The sequence below is a fragment of the Buteo buteo genome, chromosome 12 (assembly GCF_964188355.1).
Source record: "Buteo buteo chromosome 12, bButBut1.hap1.1, whole genome shotgun sequence".
Classification (NCBI taxonomy): Eukaryota; Metazoa; Chordata; class Aves; order Accipitriformes; family Accipitridae; genus Buteo; species Buteo buteo.
The window spans coordinates 15,280,173-15,296,509 of record NC_134182.1 but is presented as its reverse complement, the minus strand read 5'-3'; the positions used below and the strand labels follow the sequence as shown (position 1 = coordinate 15,296,509).

Here is a 16,337-nt window from a genome sequence, read left to right as displayed (position 1 = left end):
AGGCAAGTCACTTCAGCAGTTCCTCTAAAAATAGGGTAAATACCACCATTTTTAGAGTAATGACAATTACTTGCTTGATACTCCACATTTAAGACCTGTGAAGCAGGTGGAGAAATCAATTCTTACTAAAAGAAAGACTTTTCTTTCTCTGTGGAGACCAAAGAATATAAATGCTGACCCGAGGACAGAGGAAAGACAGGTTATTTAGACAAGACAGGTATCTCCAAATAAGCAGGGCTTCACGAAATCTGGTCTTGACTACTTCATGAACTAATCAAAATTGTCTTTGAACCATAGGTAATCACTTTTGAAAGTATACAGAGGACAGGGATAAAAAGAAAAGGAAGGAATCACAGAATGATTGATGAAATTGCAGACCAATCAAGTCCTGGAAAGGTTCTGGAGCAAATGATTAAGCCAACAATTTTCAGCCACTGGTATGTAACAGTGATAAAAAGAGCTAGAAAACAACCATGGCAAGTCAGTCCAATTTCCCTCTTTGATGGATTAATATGTTTAGTAAATAGCAGGAGAGCAGTAGATATATTTCAGCCTGAATAAGACTTTTGACATGTCATATGCAACTATCAAAATTAATGAAAGAAATAGTTTAAATGTGCACATACTCTATGGTGTTTAGAACTGACTGAAGAACATCTCTTGGTGATTCACTGCCAAAACAATTCCTACAGAGGAACAGGTATCTGAAGTATCCTTGAAGTATTTGTCCTGGAAATAATTCTTATTTAATGAATGGTTTGAACAGTGGAGTAGTACAGGCAAAAAGTCTGCAGACAGCAATCAAGTAAGGACATACTGCAAGCATAGATTCAGGGCCTAATCCTGTCCTCCAGGGCTCTTGACTAGTATGGAAATAGTGGAATATAATAAGGTGATAAAACACTCTAGGACAATCAATATGTCCAAAACCAGAAGATGAACTTTGGTAAAAATGACTTGGAAGTATTACACTTAGGAAGGAGAAAACAAATCACAGGTGCACACAGCTAGTGAGGCTGTAATACAGTAGAAAAGATCAGACTAAACAGGAGCATACAGTGTGACTGCTTGAAAACAAAACAGCTTATTTGTGTCTTGAAAGGAGTGTTGTAGGACACAGGTATTGCAGGTGAGACCTCAACTCATGTACCATATCATCAAAGGCACCTCAAATTACTTGACACATATTCATGTACAGAAGTTCCCTTTAGAGTAAGTTGTTCACTTGCACTTGCTCGGGAGCCAGCCTTGCTGGGCTCTAGGTGCTCATGCAGCAATAGCATCAGTGATGGCCACTCTGGTCGCTTACACTGTGCCCCAGTAAGGAAAAGGGCAGGCTGAAATATTTATCATTGATTTAGGAACTGGGGAGTGGAAGAATGTAAATTCCATCAGTTAAACATGGATTAAAACTAAATTATGGTGCCAAAACCCACCTGAACAAAGGGTCTCCTGGTCTCCAAATATTAGCTATGGGCTTATTCAACACCACTGCTAATGGCAAAGAAAAAGCCTCCTCTGGTAAAGTCATTGAAGATTACTGTTCATGGCACAACAGCATCACATCATAGCCTATAGTTGGTCAAACAGATTTTTAAAAAGCTGCAATAGACTGCCTTTCTCCAACATGGACAGTAGAAATTTCTCATGAATGCTGCTTCAGCAGTTTTGGCAAGGAGGAATCTGGGGCTCAGAGAAGTTTCTAAACCAATGCAGGTTAGCCTAGTAATGTCATGACAAATTGACCAAGTGCTGTGCCAAGCACAGCTCTTGCTATCCCTGCTAAGCTGAGCCATCAGAATTACATGGCACTGGTTTTCATCATGAAGGCAGCCACTATGAGAGCTGGCAGGACAGTAAATGCTGCATGCTTCCCCCTCCTCACATTAATCCCTTCCTCATTTCTCCTCCTCAGAGACTGCTGTTATGTTATGGTATTGAGTCTGTAGGCAAGCAGCTTTTTAACTGCAAGATAACCGGTACGAGGAACACAACAATATCCTTTTCCCTGATGGAAATTTTAAGCAATTGTGCCAATGGCAATTGCAAATATGTGGGCAAGTGAGTTTGGAGATACTATATATAGTATTTACAGTCTGTTGGCCACCCATTGGTTCATAGCTGTATACACAGAATACAAAATACCTCCACAGCCAAGAAGGCATAATGTCAGCATATAGCCTGAAAAAGCACTTCCCCATCCCCGCCTGGCATGAAAGTGCAGACTAAAGAAAGATAACCAAGATACCCAACAGGGCATATAGAAAGAAAACTTTTCTACAACAATTAAATTCATTCAATTAAAGGCCCATTTGACACTCTGAGGGAAACCTATAAAGTAAGATTTCTACACAATTAGGCTTTGTTTTCTTTGTTTGGACATTCAATCTGTCATCACAATGTCTTTGAAACCTTGTTTACAATGAAGACAGGTTACAATGGAGCAAGTGAGATAAAAGCTGGTGACAGACAAGGTCCAGAAAGGATTTTTATAAGCTGGAATCAATTTTATCTATTAAATCAGTGAAGAATCACTCTGGGAAATGATTCAAAGTATACATATATTTTTTCCAAACATTTTTTAATGTTTTGGAATAAAAGGAATAATATTGGGCTTTCATATAACTAAATTGAAATTCTAGTCAGGAGTTACAAGAGTACTCAAAAATTATTCCTTCTGCTTTTTACTGAATAATTTACTGAATGTTATTCTCGGATATGCATTGCCATGTTGCAGGAGAAAAGCCAACGCAACACAGGCTGACTGGAGGTTTGAACACAAGGCTGCTTGTGAGGCCACGTGTGAGAAATGTAAGTTAGACTACATTTTGCTTTTGGCATCTAATGAACTTGTCTGAGTGAACATACCTGCCAAAAATTACATTAGCAACAAGGTATCTTGCACCTGTGCCAACACGTTTCCCTTCAAACATGGAAATAACTTACCCCACGTGTCTGGCCTGAACTGATGTCTTGAAAGCCGAGACATATCTGTTGCAAATTAATTTGAGTTTTGCTTTGGATGAAGGGACCAGTCTGCTGACTTGGTGGGATTTGGAGCACAGAAGAGGAGAGGCTGAGACAACTGGGTTTGTTCAGTCTCAAGAAGAGAAGGTGATGGGAGATCTTATGGTTTTCTTCATCTATATAACAGGCACTTTTAAAGAAGACAGAGCCAAATTTCTGGAGGTGCACAGTGAAAGGAAAGAACCAATAGACACAGGCTGCAGCCAAGGAAATTCCAATTAGATGTTAGGAAATTTTTTTTCACCATGAGTGGTCACAGACTGGTACAGGCACCCAGGGGTGCCAAGGAGCCTCTGTCCTTGGAGATGTTCAACACCCAACTGGACATAGACCTGAGCAACCCAAGTTATCTTTGAAGCTGGATCTAACTTCAAAGTCGGACCTGCTCTAAGCATTTTTGTTGGACCAGGCAGCCTCCAGAGGCCCCTTCCAGGCTGAGTTATTCCCTGACTCTCAAAGAGAGTTGCTGCAAGGCTACCTGTTTAGAAGTGTCTCACAGGAAACAGGTTCTGATCTTAGCAGCAGCAACAACAAATAAAGGGTCACCTTTTAGATGTTTCTGGGCTCCATATGCCAGTGGGGTATTAAGAAGCATTATTGAAGATTTGCCCCAGAATTTGTTGTGTATGCTGTCAATCTGCAAAAACATTCTTTAGTTTTACTGTCTCAAATAGGAGTTCATGGGATGCTGCTTGAGATGAGGAAACACTTTACAGGAAAAGGAACATGCAGGTCTTGATTTTTTTCCTTGCAATGGTATAACAGAGAGCCCCTCTTTATGCTTGCACTGGAATAGAATAACTCTGAACTGGGGTTGGATTTTTTTGTTTGCTTTTGTTTTTAACATCCCTAAAAGCTTCCTAGTGTTAGAACTAAAACCAAGCAAACAAAAAGAAAACCCAAACAGGATCTAAGTTTCATGTTACATTTGCATCCAGCATCTGCAATCTGATCTTGACAAAACAGGGGGGTTATTTAGAATTAGTTTGGATTCTAAACAAACAAGTGAAGAGTTGGAAGGTACTTTCTTAAAGCATATACAAACAACACATTAAATAAACACTGAGCTGGGCTTGGAGATCTTGCTCTAATACCCAGTTCTGCATGAATACCCTAAAGGACATTGGTTAAGACATTTTTTTTTTCCCTCTGCCTCACTTCTCCCCCATAAACAGGAATTTAATATCACAATGCAGTGAAGTTATCAAAAACTTGAAACAGAAAGAAAGAAGAGCAAGTACTCCCTTGCAAATACATTCTTGATTTTGCTTAATTTAAATACTGGAGACTCTTGGATGGCCAAGGCTTTTCTCACATCCTTATGCAGCACTATCTGTCAGTTAGTTGTGCCGTCCAGATTGTGTCCATAGGCACACAATAGAAGTCTCCTTCCTCTGGGGTAGCTTCTTTCATAAGAAACAACAATTCCCACCTCTCACTGAGAACCAGATTTAGAAACACAATCCCATAGAATCTGTGTGAGGAACCTGATGGAATCTAAGCTGGTGGCACTGAGAGCAGAAACCCGATACAGGAGGACAGGGCATGGTCTCATGTGGAGCCACATCGTCAGTTTGTCTCATCACAGTTTGCATAGACCCGCAGAGCTAGCTTTGGATTATTGTGCCTCAAGACACCACACTCAGATAAAACTTTGCAGAGTGTAAGTGTAAGCATTTAAATAAATGTGAAAGGCAAGGCAGGCACATTATGGAAGGGAAGTTTTCTTGATGCTGGTTTGGTTCCCAGCATTGTTCTTGAGAACGTTCACACTCAGGCCTGCAGGTGAAGAGGTTTCCCCCATCTCCCCTGAAGCAAGCCTTCTTCTTTGCCTTTGTCTGTCCAGTCCTAGACATGTTATAACCCAAGGTCTGACACGCTATCTGGAAGCAATGGCCACAGAAAGGGCCTGTCTGCCAGTGTGTCCTGACTAATGTAAGAGAACAAATCCTCCATCATTGCCCAAGCGCCATATGTCAATACAATAAAATCACTGTCTTCTCTGTACTCAAGGTTACATTTGTTTATGATTACAATGTTTATTTCTTGCTGTGAGACTATAACTGTGCATGCTCTTTCTTCTGTTAAAATACATTTTCCCACCCCCCACCCACTTCTCAACATGTAGCCAGAGGAGGAAAATTCTCTTGTGCATATGTAAAATATAATGTTTCTTTTTTAAGAGTATTAATAATTGGGTGTCATGGTTTAACCCCAGCCAGCAACTAAGCACCATGCAGCCACTCACTCACTTCCCCCCCCCACCCAGTGGGATGGGGGAGAAAATCGGGAAAAGAAGTAAAACTCATGGGTTGAGATAAGAACGGTTTAGTAGAACAGAAAAGAAGAAACTAATAATGATAACACTAATAAAATGACAATAGTAATAATAAAAGGATTAGACTATACAAGTGATGCACAATGCAATTGCTCACCACCCACTGATAGATGCCCAGTTAGTTCCTGAGCAGTGATCCCCCCCACCCCACTCCCCCCAGTTCCTATACTAGATAGGACGTCACATGGTATGGGATACCTTGTTGGCCAGTTGGGGTCAGCTGCCCTGGCTGTGTCCCCTCCCAACTTTTTGTGCCCCTCCAGCCTTCTTGCTGGCTGGGCATCAGAAGCTGAACAATCCTTTACTTAGTCTAAACGCTACTTAGCAACAACTGAAAACATCAGTGTTTTCAACATTCTTCTCACACTGAACTAAAAAACATAGCACAGTACACCAGCTACTAGGAAGACAGTTAACTCTATCCTGAAACCAGGACATTGGGTTATAATGGCATATCTGTGGTGACAACATCTAAATACAAAAATGTATTTAAGTACTTGTTTTACTTTAAGCAAGTTAAATAAAGCCAATGTGAACAGCTGTATACTTTTTGTTGGGATGGGATGCTACTGAAAGCAGCACAAAGATAAGGAGACTTAAGTTTCATCCCAGTTTCTCCCACTTGCCCTATAATTCTGCAGCAACTCTCCTTTCCTGCTCATGCCTTCCGACCCGAGACAGAAAGTACCATGTGATATTTTTCCAAAGTGCTCTGAAACATAAGGATGGATCAATTCAAATGCATTATTGGCATAGATTAAGAAATCTATGGTGCTCCAAAGTTTGAGTGTGCTGGTCTTTCCACTTAAAGGACAGAGTCTCTGTATGGGAGAACAACATTGGTTTCAAGTTTCCGTCTTGGAAGAGTCTTTTTACAATTTGGTTGCACCCACCAGAGCCCTGCAGACAGGCACACCAGAGGAAGCTGCAGAAACCTTTCTCAATGGGCTGCTGCCCAGCCCTCAGACCTCCTCCTGTCATTGGGCTCACTCTCCACCAAGAGAGAGGATGTGGCTGCAATCCTTCTGCTTGCTATGCATCCTTTTCCTTTAAATAACACAATGCTGTAATGTAAAACTGTGGTATATCAGCCCCCTCTCAGTGCTTGTAACAGAGTTAATCATGTAAGAAGTGTTTTCTAGTGCAATCAGCTGCTTCAGAATGGATGCAGGATGCAGTACTGTCAACACCCCTAACAGTGAAAAATCTACCCTCCATTAGACTCCTGCCAAAGCAATAACAAGTTTTCTGCAGTTGCCCATTTGACTGATAAATCTTGCCTCCCTGGAGTGGTTTTTGATAAACGTCCGGCTGGGGTCAGGATGAATGAAGGTAGCTACCAGGTTCCACCCACTCTCACAATATATACTTCGTCTAACGTGCCACAGAGCAATACAACCTACAATATATCTAAACCAAATATTTAGCTAGTTAAGTAATTATGCTGAAAGGTTCCCCTATCTTTATTATACCAGAAAGAAATGCATAAATCACCTGATGTTATATCTCTGAAGAAGTTTCCTTTAACTGGGGCACCAGGAAGTGATTTATAGTTTGTGAGTTGGAGTAAAGGGAAGAAAGAAAAAGTGGTATAGTCTTTTTTTTTAAAAAAAAAACAACCAACAAACCCCCCCCCCAACAAACAGGCAGCAACGTTAATTGTTTGCTGATCCTAGAAAGATTTCTAACAAGTCAAATACAGCTGCATATAAAAGGACAGGTCCACTGCAGCTCTGAGGGATCTTTTAATAAAGATAACATCTTTACTAGAAAGGAACAAAGTTCATTATTTCCTGTTAAAGATGCCCATGCAATACCAGTGCAGCTTAAATAATCGTAGCTAAATATTGACTATTTGTGGAACAGCTCTCATTCCTGAACTCTGCACATGATGTACTCATATGACACAAGACTGCGCTGCACCAACCATCAGACATGAGTCTTTATGCGGAAGCAGGATAAAAGTATGAGTCCTTGTCTGCCTTGGCTTTTTCTGCCTCCATTTACAAGGAAAAGTTGAATTGCAGTTTAAAAGAAAGACACTACTCTGTGGATAATTTGCTTGGACATGGTTAAGAAAATACTCAGCACCTACATTTCTGTTTTTCATGCCTAGCTCTTGATGTAAAACTTATTAGCTAATGAGGTAGGGCAGGTAGAAACAAGAGACAACACAGAAACACAAAAGACTGACCAAAACAACTCAAAGGCTATGTGAGTAATAAAGCATCCAATATTTGCTTTTCGAAATGTTAAACCCCTGAGTGGCTAGGGAACTGTCACTTATGCAGACATCATTATTAATTTACACCACCTTCTCTGAAGACTTTGTACTGATCATGCAGTTAAATTCACATCTAGGAAGACATGAACCTAGAGAGATAAGAAGGGATATGAATCTAGACCTATAATAGGTTGGAATACGTAACCTTATTGCACTAGGAAATAAAACAAGAAGCACGGCACACTAAGTATAACTCTTTTAGTTCCTAGTCACAAACAATGAGATCTATACTTATTGGTGTCTCATTCCTATATCTTAATTCTCCAGCCTGGCTTTCTTATTTTCAGATGTCATTGCCTTTCCTGTTGTCTGCTGTTCCGATTTTCAAAACTATCTTTGAAATTAGTGTTTCTCTAACGTTGATTTTCATTACTCTAGTATTTAAATATAGGCTATTTCTGCTGGGTTTTTTTTTTTTTTTTATTCTACCCTGTCATTTATTTATCACCTCGTGAAAGTCTTGAGCCATCCTATCCTTTATGTCCTCATAGAATCATAGAATGGTTTGGGTTGGAAAGGACCTTAAAGGTCATCTAGTTCCAACCCCCCTGCCATGGGCAGGGACACCTTCCACTAGACCAGATTGCTCAAAGCCCCATCCAACCTGGCCTTGAACACTTCCAGGGATGGGGCACCCACACCTTCTCTGAGCACTCTGTTCCAGTGTCTCACCACCCTCACAGTAAAGAATTTCTTCCTTACATCTAATCTAAATCTATCCTCTTTCAGTTTAAAACCATTACCCCTTGTCCTGTCACTACACTCCCTGGTACAGATTCCCTCCCCATCTTTCCTGTAGGCCCCCTTTAAGTACTGGAAGGCTGCTACGAGGTCTCCCTGAAGCCTCCTCTTCTCCAGGCTGAACAACCCCGACTCTCTCAGCCTGTCTTCATAGGAGAGGTTCTCCAGCCGTCTGATCATCTTCACAGCCCTCCTCTGGACTCACTCCAACAGGTCCATGTTCTTCTTATGTTGGGGGCCCCAGAGCTGAACGCAGTACTCCAGGGGGGGCCTCACCAGAGCAGAGTAGAGGGACAGAATCACCTCCCTCGAGCCTGCTGGTCATGCTTCTTTTGATGCAGCCAAGGATACGGTTGGCTTTCTGGGCTGTGAGCACACATTGCTGGCTCATATGCAGTTTTTCATCCACTAATACCCCCAAGTCCTTCTCTGCATTCTCCTTCTCAAGCCACTCATTGGCCAGCCTGTATTTGTGCTTGGGATTGCCCCGACCCACATGCAGGACCTTGCACTTGGCCTTGTTGAACTTCATAAGGTTCTCATGGGCACACCTCTCAAGGCTGTCAAGGTCCCTCTGGATGACATTCCTTCTCTCCAGCACGTCAACTGCACCAGACAGCTTGGTGTTGTTGGCAAACTTGCTGAGGGTGCACTCAATCCCACTGTCCATGTCACCAACAAAGATGTTAAACAATTTTGCCTTGTGCAGGATCACAGTATCTGGATTGGATCATTCTGCCTTGTGGTGTTTATTTTTCACAATGATGCAAACAGTCAAAAATTTGGCTAGTTTTGAGTTACAGTCAAATTTCATCTTCTATTTGCACATCTAGGGTTTGGAGATTTTTTTCATTCAATTTACTCTTGGAATCCAGTGTCATACAAATCATTTAAATAACTGTACAATCCACATTTATTAATTTAATAACTGAAGAAGCCCTCCTCTAGAGGAGACCATGTCAGAGATACATACAGGTTAAGTCAGGATTTGTTCTGTTGCAGAGATTTGGAGACTACATGACTTAGTCAAAGAACATGAATGTTAGTCTCTATAATTTTCCAAGTCAATGCTGGGTGAAGTTAATGACAAGGAAGTAGTATTCTAAGACACTGGTTTGAACTATCAGATATTTGGGCAACAGTCCCTTTTGTTAGTATTGTGGCTGGTCAGAAACATTAGAAGAAAATGATTTTGTAGCTATTAGTGAAAGGCAGCAAAAAGAGTAAACTGTGCAAACTTGCTTATACCTTATTTTAGAGAGATTCAGTGGAATTAGCCAGTGCAACAGAAGGGTATGCAAAGCCACCAAATGCACACAAATTAAGACCAGAGACACAGGTAACAGGCAATATCAATTCAAGCATCAAGTCACAGCACATAAGCAGAGGAGTGAGCCAGAGGTATTTGTGGTCCATTTATTCATCAACTACTATCCTTAAATGATGGAAATATGGGTAAAAGATGAGTACAAATAATTGGAGATGAAGAGTATGGCTTTGTTTTGAACAGAATAGAGATTCTCCTTCTCTGTTCAATTTCAGTTAATTCATGCAACCATATTTGAATTCACCGTTAAACAGCTAGGACCATGATGGGATCTATTGACCGCTGTTCCCAAAACATAGCCTTTTTTTTAAGTATGTGCAGTACATCAAAGCTGTGGACAGGAAAATGGTGCCATTGAAGAGGATTTCAAGATATATATAAGGATTGTTCTCATATAAAAAGAAAGAATAATTAGTCTGAAAAGCTAGAGGAAAAAAGTCCCTTTAATTTTCCAACATGATCTAAGAGGTACCCTCCAACCCTCATTAGACCACACTCAGGGGCATGTAACTGCAGGCTATTTACAAAATCACTGAGTCAGGAGTTCCGTTAGAAAAGAAACAACATTGGAACTGAAAATAATGAGTTTATGGACTTAATTCAAAATTTTCCAACCCTTTTTACATGGAAAAAAAATTGTATGGGAATGCATTCACCATGAATATGAGATTCCTCACCTTGCCTTTTCTGTACAGGTAATATACAATCTTTGGTTTACATTTTAGAAAGACTCTTAGATCATTTACTGTCAGGAGGAGCTGAGGATGCTCTTAAGATGGAAATTTCTTGGCACTTAGTAAGAGTGCTTATCTTAGTTTATCCCATTCCAGCCAAGAACAGAGGTAAACATCTCAATATACAAAGTATCTAATGATCCTAGTAACAGCATGTAGGCTCCCAAACCATGGGGAAACAGTCTAGTCACAGCTAGTGACTTTGCTGAGCAGAAAAGAGACGACATTTGAACCTTCATATTAAAATATCTCACATCTTATAGTAGTCATCTTCCTGTTGTAATTAATAAATGTAGAACTATGTTGAATGTTCTGAAAGCTCAAAAATTTTCATTATTAACACAGCAAGTAATTAGGAAACAATTACAAAGGCAACCATCACCATAAAATAAAGCAAGAGTAACTCTATTCCTGGCAGTTCCAGAGCCCCAGTTTTAATGTTTATGCTCAGTCTGTTCCCCAAACACTCACATATTTGACACATCTTTTGGGAATTTATTGAGCTGACAGATTATTACTTTGTGATGTTGAAAGAATTGATTATTTTCTATGTACTGTTGCTACACAGTTCTTGCCAGCATCTTGCAAGACATAGTACTTACTAAAACAAATTAGCATTTGCAGTGTTGTTAGTTTATTAAGAAAGACTTTCTGAAGTTTAGAGAACTGCAAAGAGGCTGACCTATGGTAATAATTTCCATAAAATTGTCCTGCACGTAACAGAAAGGAGAAATGGGTGGAGACTAAATGGAAGAAGGGCCAAGTTGTACTCTCATTGACTTCACTGTAAATCAGTCCTCTGACTTAAGATCAACTGTTTCAGATTTATACTCCATGCAGCTGAGTAACTGGGTATGATAAAATACAGAAACTAAGCAAATCTTGCCTAAAGGATTTGTTCTCAATTTGAAAACACGTGGATTTTAGGATATACAGGTAGATACAGATTAGCTTAGATCACTTCCCTTTGTAGAGTAGAATACACCTTTCACTAGTGTACCCATAATATTTTTTCAGGTACCAAAAAGAGAAGAGTTAAGAGGGGACCAGTCCAGCTGTTATGAATAATTATGGAGTAGTTCACTCCCAGAGTTCAAAAGCCTTGCATTAAATTTCAAAGGTAGGTACTGGAACTATTTTCAATATATATTCATGACTGGGATGGAAAAAATAAAGTTTTTCTTTCAGTTGTCAACATCTCTGTGCTTCACTAATACAACCTGCAACCTCAGTCTACACATTTGAGACAATGTTGGAACTCCTATATGAGTACTGAATAGAGGGAAAAAAAGTAATTGCTTACTTAATTTCACTGATACTAACAGCAACTCACAAAGGATAAACTAAGCCTCCATTTCAACTATCTTCCATCCACTTGGGAAATAAACTAAGCTCTTGTTATTGTTTAAATGGCCTTTTATAGAGAATACATTACATACAATTCCTGAGTCTGCATGAGCCAAAACAGGTGTTTCTGGTAGAACACAGGAGAGCTCCTACCACCAGCAATTCAAGTGCAGATGTAAACAATCAAATAGAAGTTTGATCAATCTATTCTCAGGGCATTAATACTTTTCTCAAATAGGACTTCGTTTCTTATATAATTGAATGGCATGCTTCAGCATAAGCAGGCCCAATATCAGCTTTCACATCTTAGTAGAAATTCTAACTATGCTTCATCCAACCTCCTAAAATACATAAGCTATCAAACATATTGGGCCTGTTTCAGTTAAATACTTGCCTAGTAATTTTATTTCCCCTTACTGCAAAACCAGGTTTGCTTTGCAAAAATTTAATTGCAGCAGAGTTGCCCACAAAACTACACCCACCACACTCCATATTCCCACGCTTTTTAATATTTGTCATATTTCATCTTTTAATGCAGTCCTAATGAGAGCATATTGGAACACCACAGAACCAGGCTTGTAAGAATGCAGTCTTGAAATAAAATGTGGAACAGAAGGAGCATTGTATTACAGTCTCTGTTAATGTTTTAATGGTTGAGAGATTTCCAACATGTTGGCAGTGTCAGGACAAACCAATTTAATAAATTATTAACACTAATCAAACATTTTTATGATGGCAGTCAAAACTTCCTCTGCAGTTAAGGTTAATTCTGTTGAAGTTTGACAAAGATGTTACTGTTTGATGGAAACCATGTTTAAAACTACAGTCTCCTTCAAATCAAAACCTTGCAGTGCACTGAGAAGAAATGGTTAAGCAACAAATCTCGAAGTACATAAAGAAACAGTGAAGGCAGGGCTACAGTCTCCATCAGCAGCACAAGAGCTGATGAATGGTAGTGAAACGTAAATTGATTACAGCGTATATAATATGCCTGCCACTACTTGGGAAAAGATAGAGAGAGACTGTTATCGGGAAGAGATAAAGCTCAGGCTGTCGAGGGGAGAGCACTAAATCAATATACAAAGAAAATCCAGGAATTCCAGGCACTTGACAAGATAGGTAGAGAGGAAAATAAAGAATCCTGCCAGTTTTGATGTATTAAACTTTGGAGAAAAGGTATTTTAAAACTTCCTTTCATTCAAAAGGAGACTAACAATAACAACACTAGACAACGCCACATTCTCCCTCCGACTCCTCTAGCCCTGCCAGCTAGTCGAAATCCAGCACAGCAGAAACTAATGAGGGGTATGGATTAACAATACAATGTTTCTCAGGCCTTTCTTGGGCCTCCCCTGGGGCACCCCCAGGCTATACATCATCAATCTACTGCAAATTGATATAGTCAGCCTGTGACAAGGGTCAGGTTTCCAGGACCAGCTACCAGGCATGATCTAGTCATTTTGAGTTATCAAGACAAAGCTCTGTTCTGCTGAGCTCCGGCCATATAAAATCCACAGTTCCCCAGGTTTTCAGTGAGCTGAAATCAAACCATAGAGCCCTCTCTGTTCTCCTCTAACACACTGAGAAACAAGCTCACCTTTCTGAAGTGACACTGTTGTTATTATTTTGTGCTCTCTTACAGATGATGCCATCTCTGAAACGTCAGGCTCACAAACAAGATCATATACTAACCCACCAGTTTATTATTATTAATATTCTTATTTATTGTATGCTAATTATTTCAATCACATAAAAATAGTAACAAGAGAAAACATATGTATTTATTTTCAATATACAAGAGCAATGAAGAAGAGAAAAAGGTGCTTGCTGATGGAGGCTACTAAGTAAGAAATAAGTTTTATTGGAGTACCAAAAACTTTTGTTCACCCACAAATATTTTTCCTGAATAATCACATGTGGGATCCTGCTTTTGTCCAACAACTCATATGCCATAGCTTTTCCCAATACTCTGAATTTGGAGTGGATTAATTTGATACGTGCATATTTGTGCTGATGTCCCCTTAGCTTAGCTGAAGTCAATGGATTTCCACACAAGCTTGGTGGCAAGCATGCCTTGGCTCACAGCCCTGCAGCCTTGTCAGCTGCACCTAAATGCACCCATTCAGATGGGAAAAGGCACAAGAAACCGAGTATACAGCACACTGAGAAAAGTTAAATGTTTTGTCAACAAGATACGTGCAGCCCAAACTAAAATAGATTTAAATCACTAGAAAGACCCCTATTAATGCCAATAGTTTTGATAGCATTCACGCTTCTACAGAAACTGCAGCAGGTAAGAATTTCATAATATCTATAGGTTTAGTACCACCTAAACTTACAATTAATAGTTCTTCCTGAACGTAGATTTCATGGTTGATGACCTGCCTCAGAAGGAATTAAAAAACCAAGCTACCACGTAGAAAAAAAAAAATGGATTATTGGATCCCAGCTACCTAAAATACGTCCGATTTCTAAGGCATCCAATATACTCAAGTTAACTTTAAATATTCGCAGTTACTTGTGGTCCAACACAGGTGTGAACTACCAGTAGAAAACAGGATTTTTTATTCCTAAAGGAACTTAAATGAAATTAAATGTATTTGTTATTTATTTCTATGATCATATCCCATTAATATAATTTAGAATGTGTGTGTCCAAAAAAGAATCCTTGCAAACATTACTTAGGCATTTATTAACAAAAAGCAAATCCTCAAATTAATTTTGTGTTTTGTCCGCTCTGAATGGACAACCAGAGTTGAAAATCAAGCAAGAGAACTGAGCAAGCCACTTGTGGTATGAACATCTGATGAACATTTGCTCATATTTATTCTGCAAGCATTCTGGAATTTCTGTCATGAATGGTCTTCCAAACACAACGTCATGCATATGAATGTGCACGAAAAGCAAATAAAAAGATGCACTAATACCTTTGAAGTAACTTTGTGGCTTTTATCTGATGGATGCTTGCAAATACTTTGTTTCATTATTCACTCAAGTTTTTCACACTGCCAGCAAACTTCTACAGGGGAGAAAAAAAAAAAAACAAAACCAAACTCTGAATTGCCAGGCAACCTCAGTTCTCATTTTCCACTAGCCCCTTTGGGCAACGATGTGTCTTGAGTAAGTTTCTAAAACATAACTACTTTCATGTGTTCAAAACTTAGGCTTGTACTCAAGAAGTTTCCATGATCTCTCACAATGAGCTCCTGCCACTGGACTAGTCAGTGATGACAAGTTCTTCTCTTTATTATATTAGTGAACTTTTACATCAATTGGGATGTAACCAAGACCGATATTTTTGCAAAAGGTTGCAAGGGACTCTAAGGGAACAATTGGGGGAACTGTATCCAACCCATGGTCTGTAGCAGGTAGCCATTACATACACCTTTTTGAAGAATCAATACTTAAGCCTTTTGAGGTTCCCCAAAAGGCCTGCTCTCTAACCTATATTTACTTTTTTTTTTACATATGCTTGTCTGTGTATATGTGTGTGCACATTCGCTTTTAAGTGCCTGCATAGCACTTTAGGCACATATCCCATCAGCTAAAAGCAAAGTCTCAGTTTAAGCTAATATGGATGGAAGTTTGGACAGAGAATGATTGCAGCTCTTTCTTTTAGTATATTACCACTCCTAAGTGATTTTACCTAATAATTCTGCAGGTCTTTTGATTTATTCTGTGCTAGAGACAAAGCATGCATTCACATTTTATGGCTGACTACTATTAGTGATATTATATGGAGCAGACATTTTTAGAACAGCTGATAATAAAAAAAGGAATATACATTTTGGAAGTAAGCATCAGCACTTCATAGAAATACAAGTTCACCTGAAGTGATCTGTAAGTTTAAATTGCCTTCTATTTATTTTATGAGTTGTTAAACACTACAAGGAGGAACAAATTTTCCCTTCAGTGGAAGTATAAGCGAAGATATGCTTACAAAAAAACAAGCCAAAACAAAATAACAAACAAACAAAAAACTCCACCAACAAAAAAACCTGAGACCCTTTAGAAATGGCTTACAGAAGTCATGCTAGTTATCCTTCTAAGTACTTGACTATGTGTATCATTAAGATACACCGGAGGAAAAAAGTATGCAGGTGCAGGTGTGTTTCAATTTGTGGATGCAACTGGTGGCCTGTTCAAATTCTGCCTGTACAGGGAAGCCCATAGAAAATATGTCCCCTCAATGAGCTCAGCACTGCTGACTTCCATTTAAAACCTCTGCTACAGCTTCACCACTGCTGAGAGTGCTTGCCAATTTTGATCAGCAGTGAAGGATTGAGGCTAAAGTCCTGATTCACAGCTGGAAGAAATTTAAATCATCATCCAGACACAAAATTTTACCTATCATAGCTGGTGACAGAGCACATCAGCACCAACTCCACCTAGAACATTTGCCTCCACTCCTCCTCCCAACTGCAACAACCCCTTCTACACAACTACTCCCTACAGGAGTGGGAAATCTTGCAGCAGCTATTCTCTTGGAGGAAAACTGCTAAAAATCTAGCCTCTGACCCCAAACCAGGCTGCTCTAGT

At 39.5% G+C, this 16,337-nt stretch overlaps 1 long non-coding RNA gene across 1 annotated transcript in view; it reads right to left on the bottom strand.

Moving 5' to 3' along the window:
- The window catches only part of LOC142037964 (uncharacterized), a 165,231-nt gene that overhangs the window by 90,095 nt on the left and 58,799 nt on the right, over nucleotides 1-16,337 (bottom strand). The window lies entirely within an intron of this gene.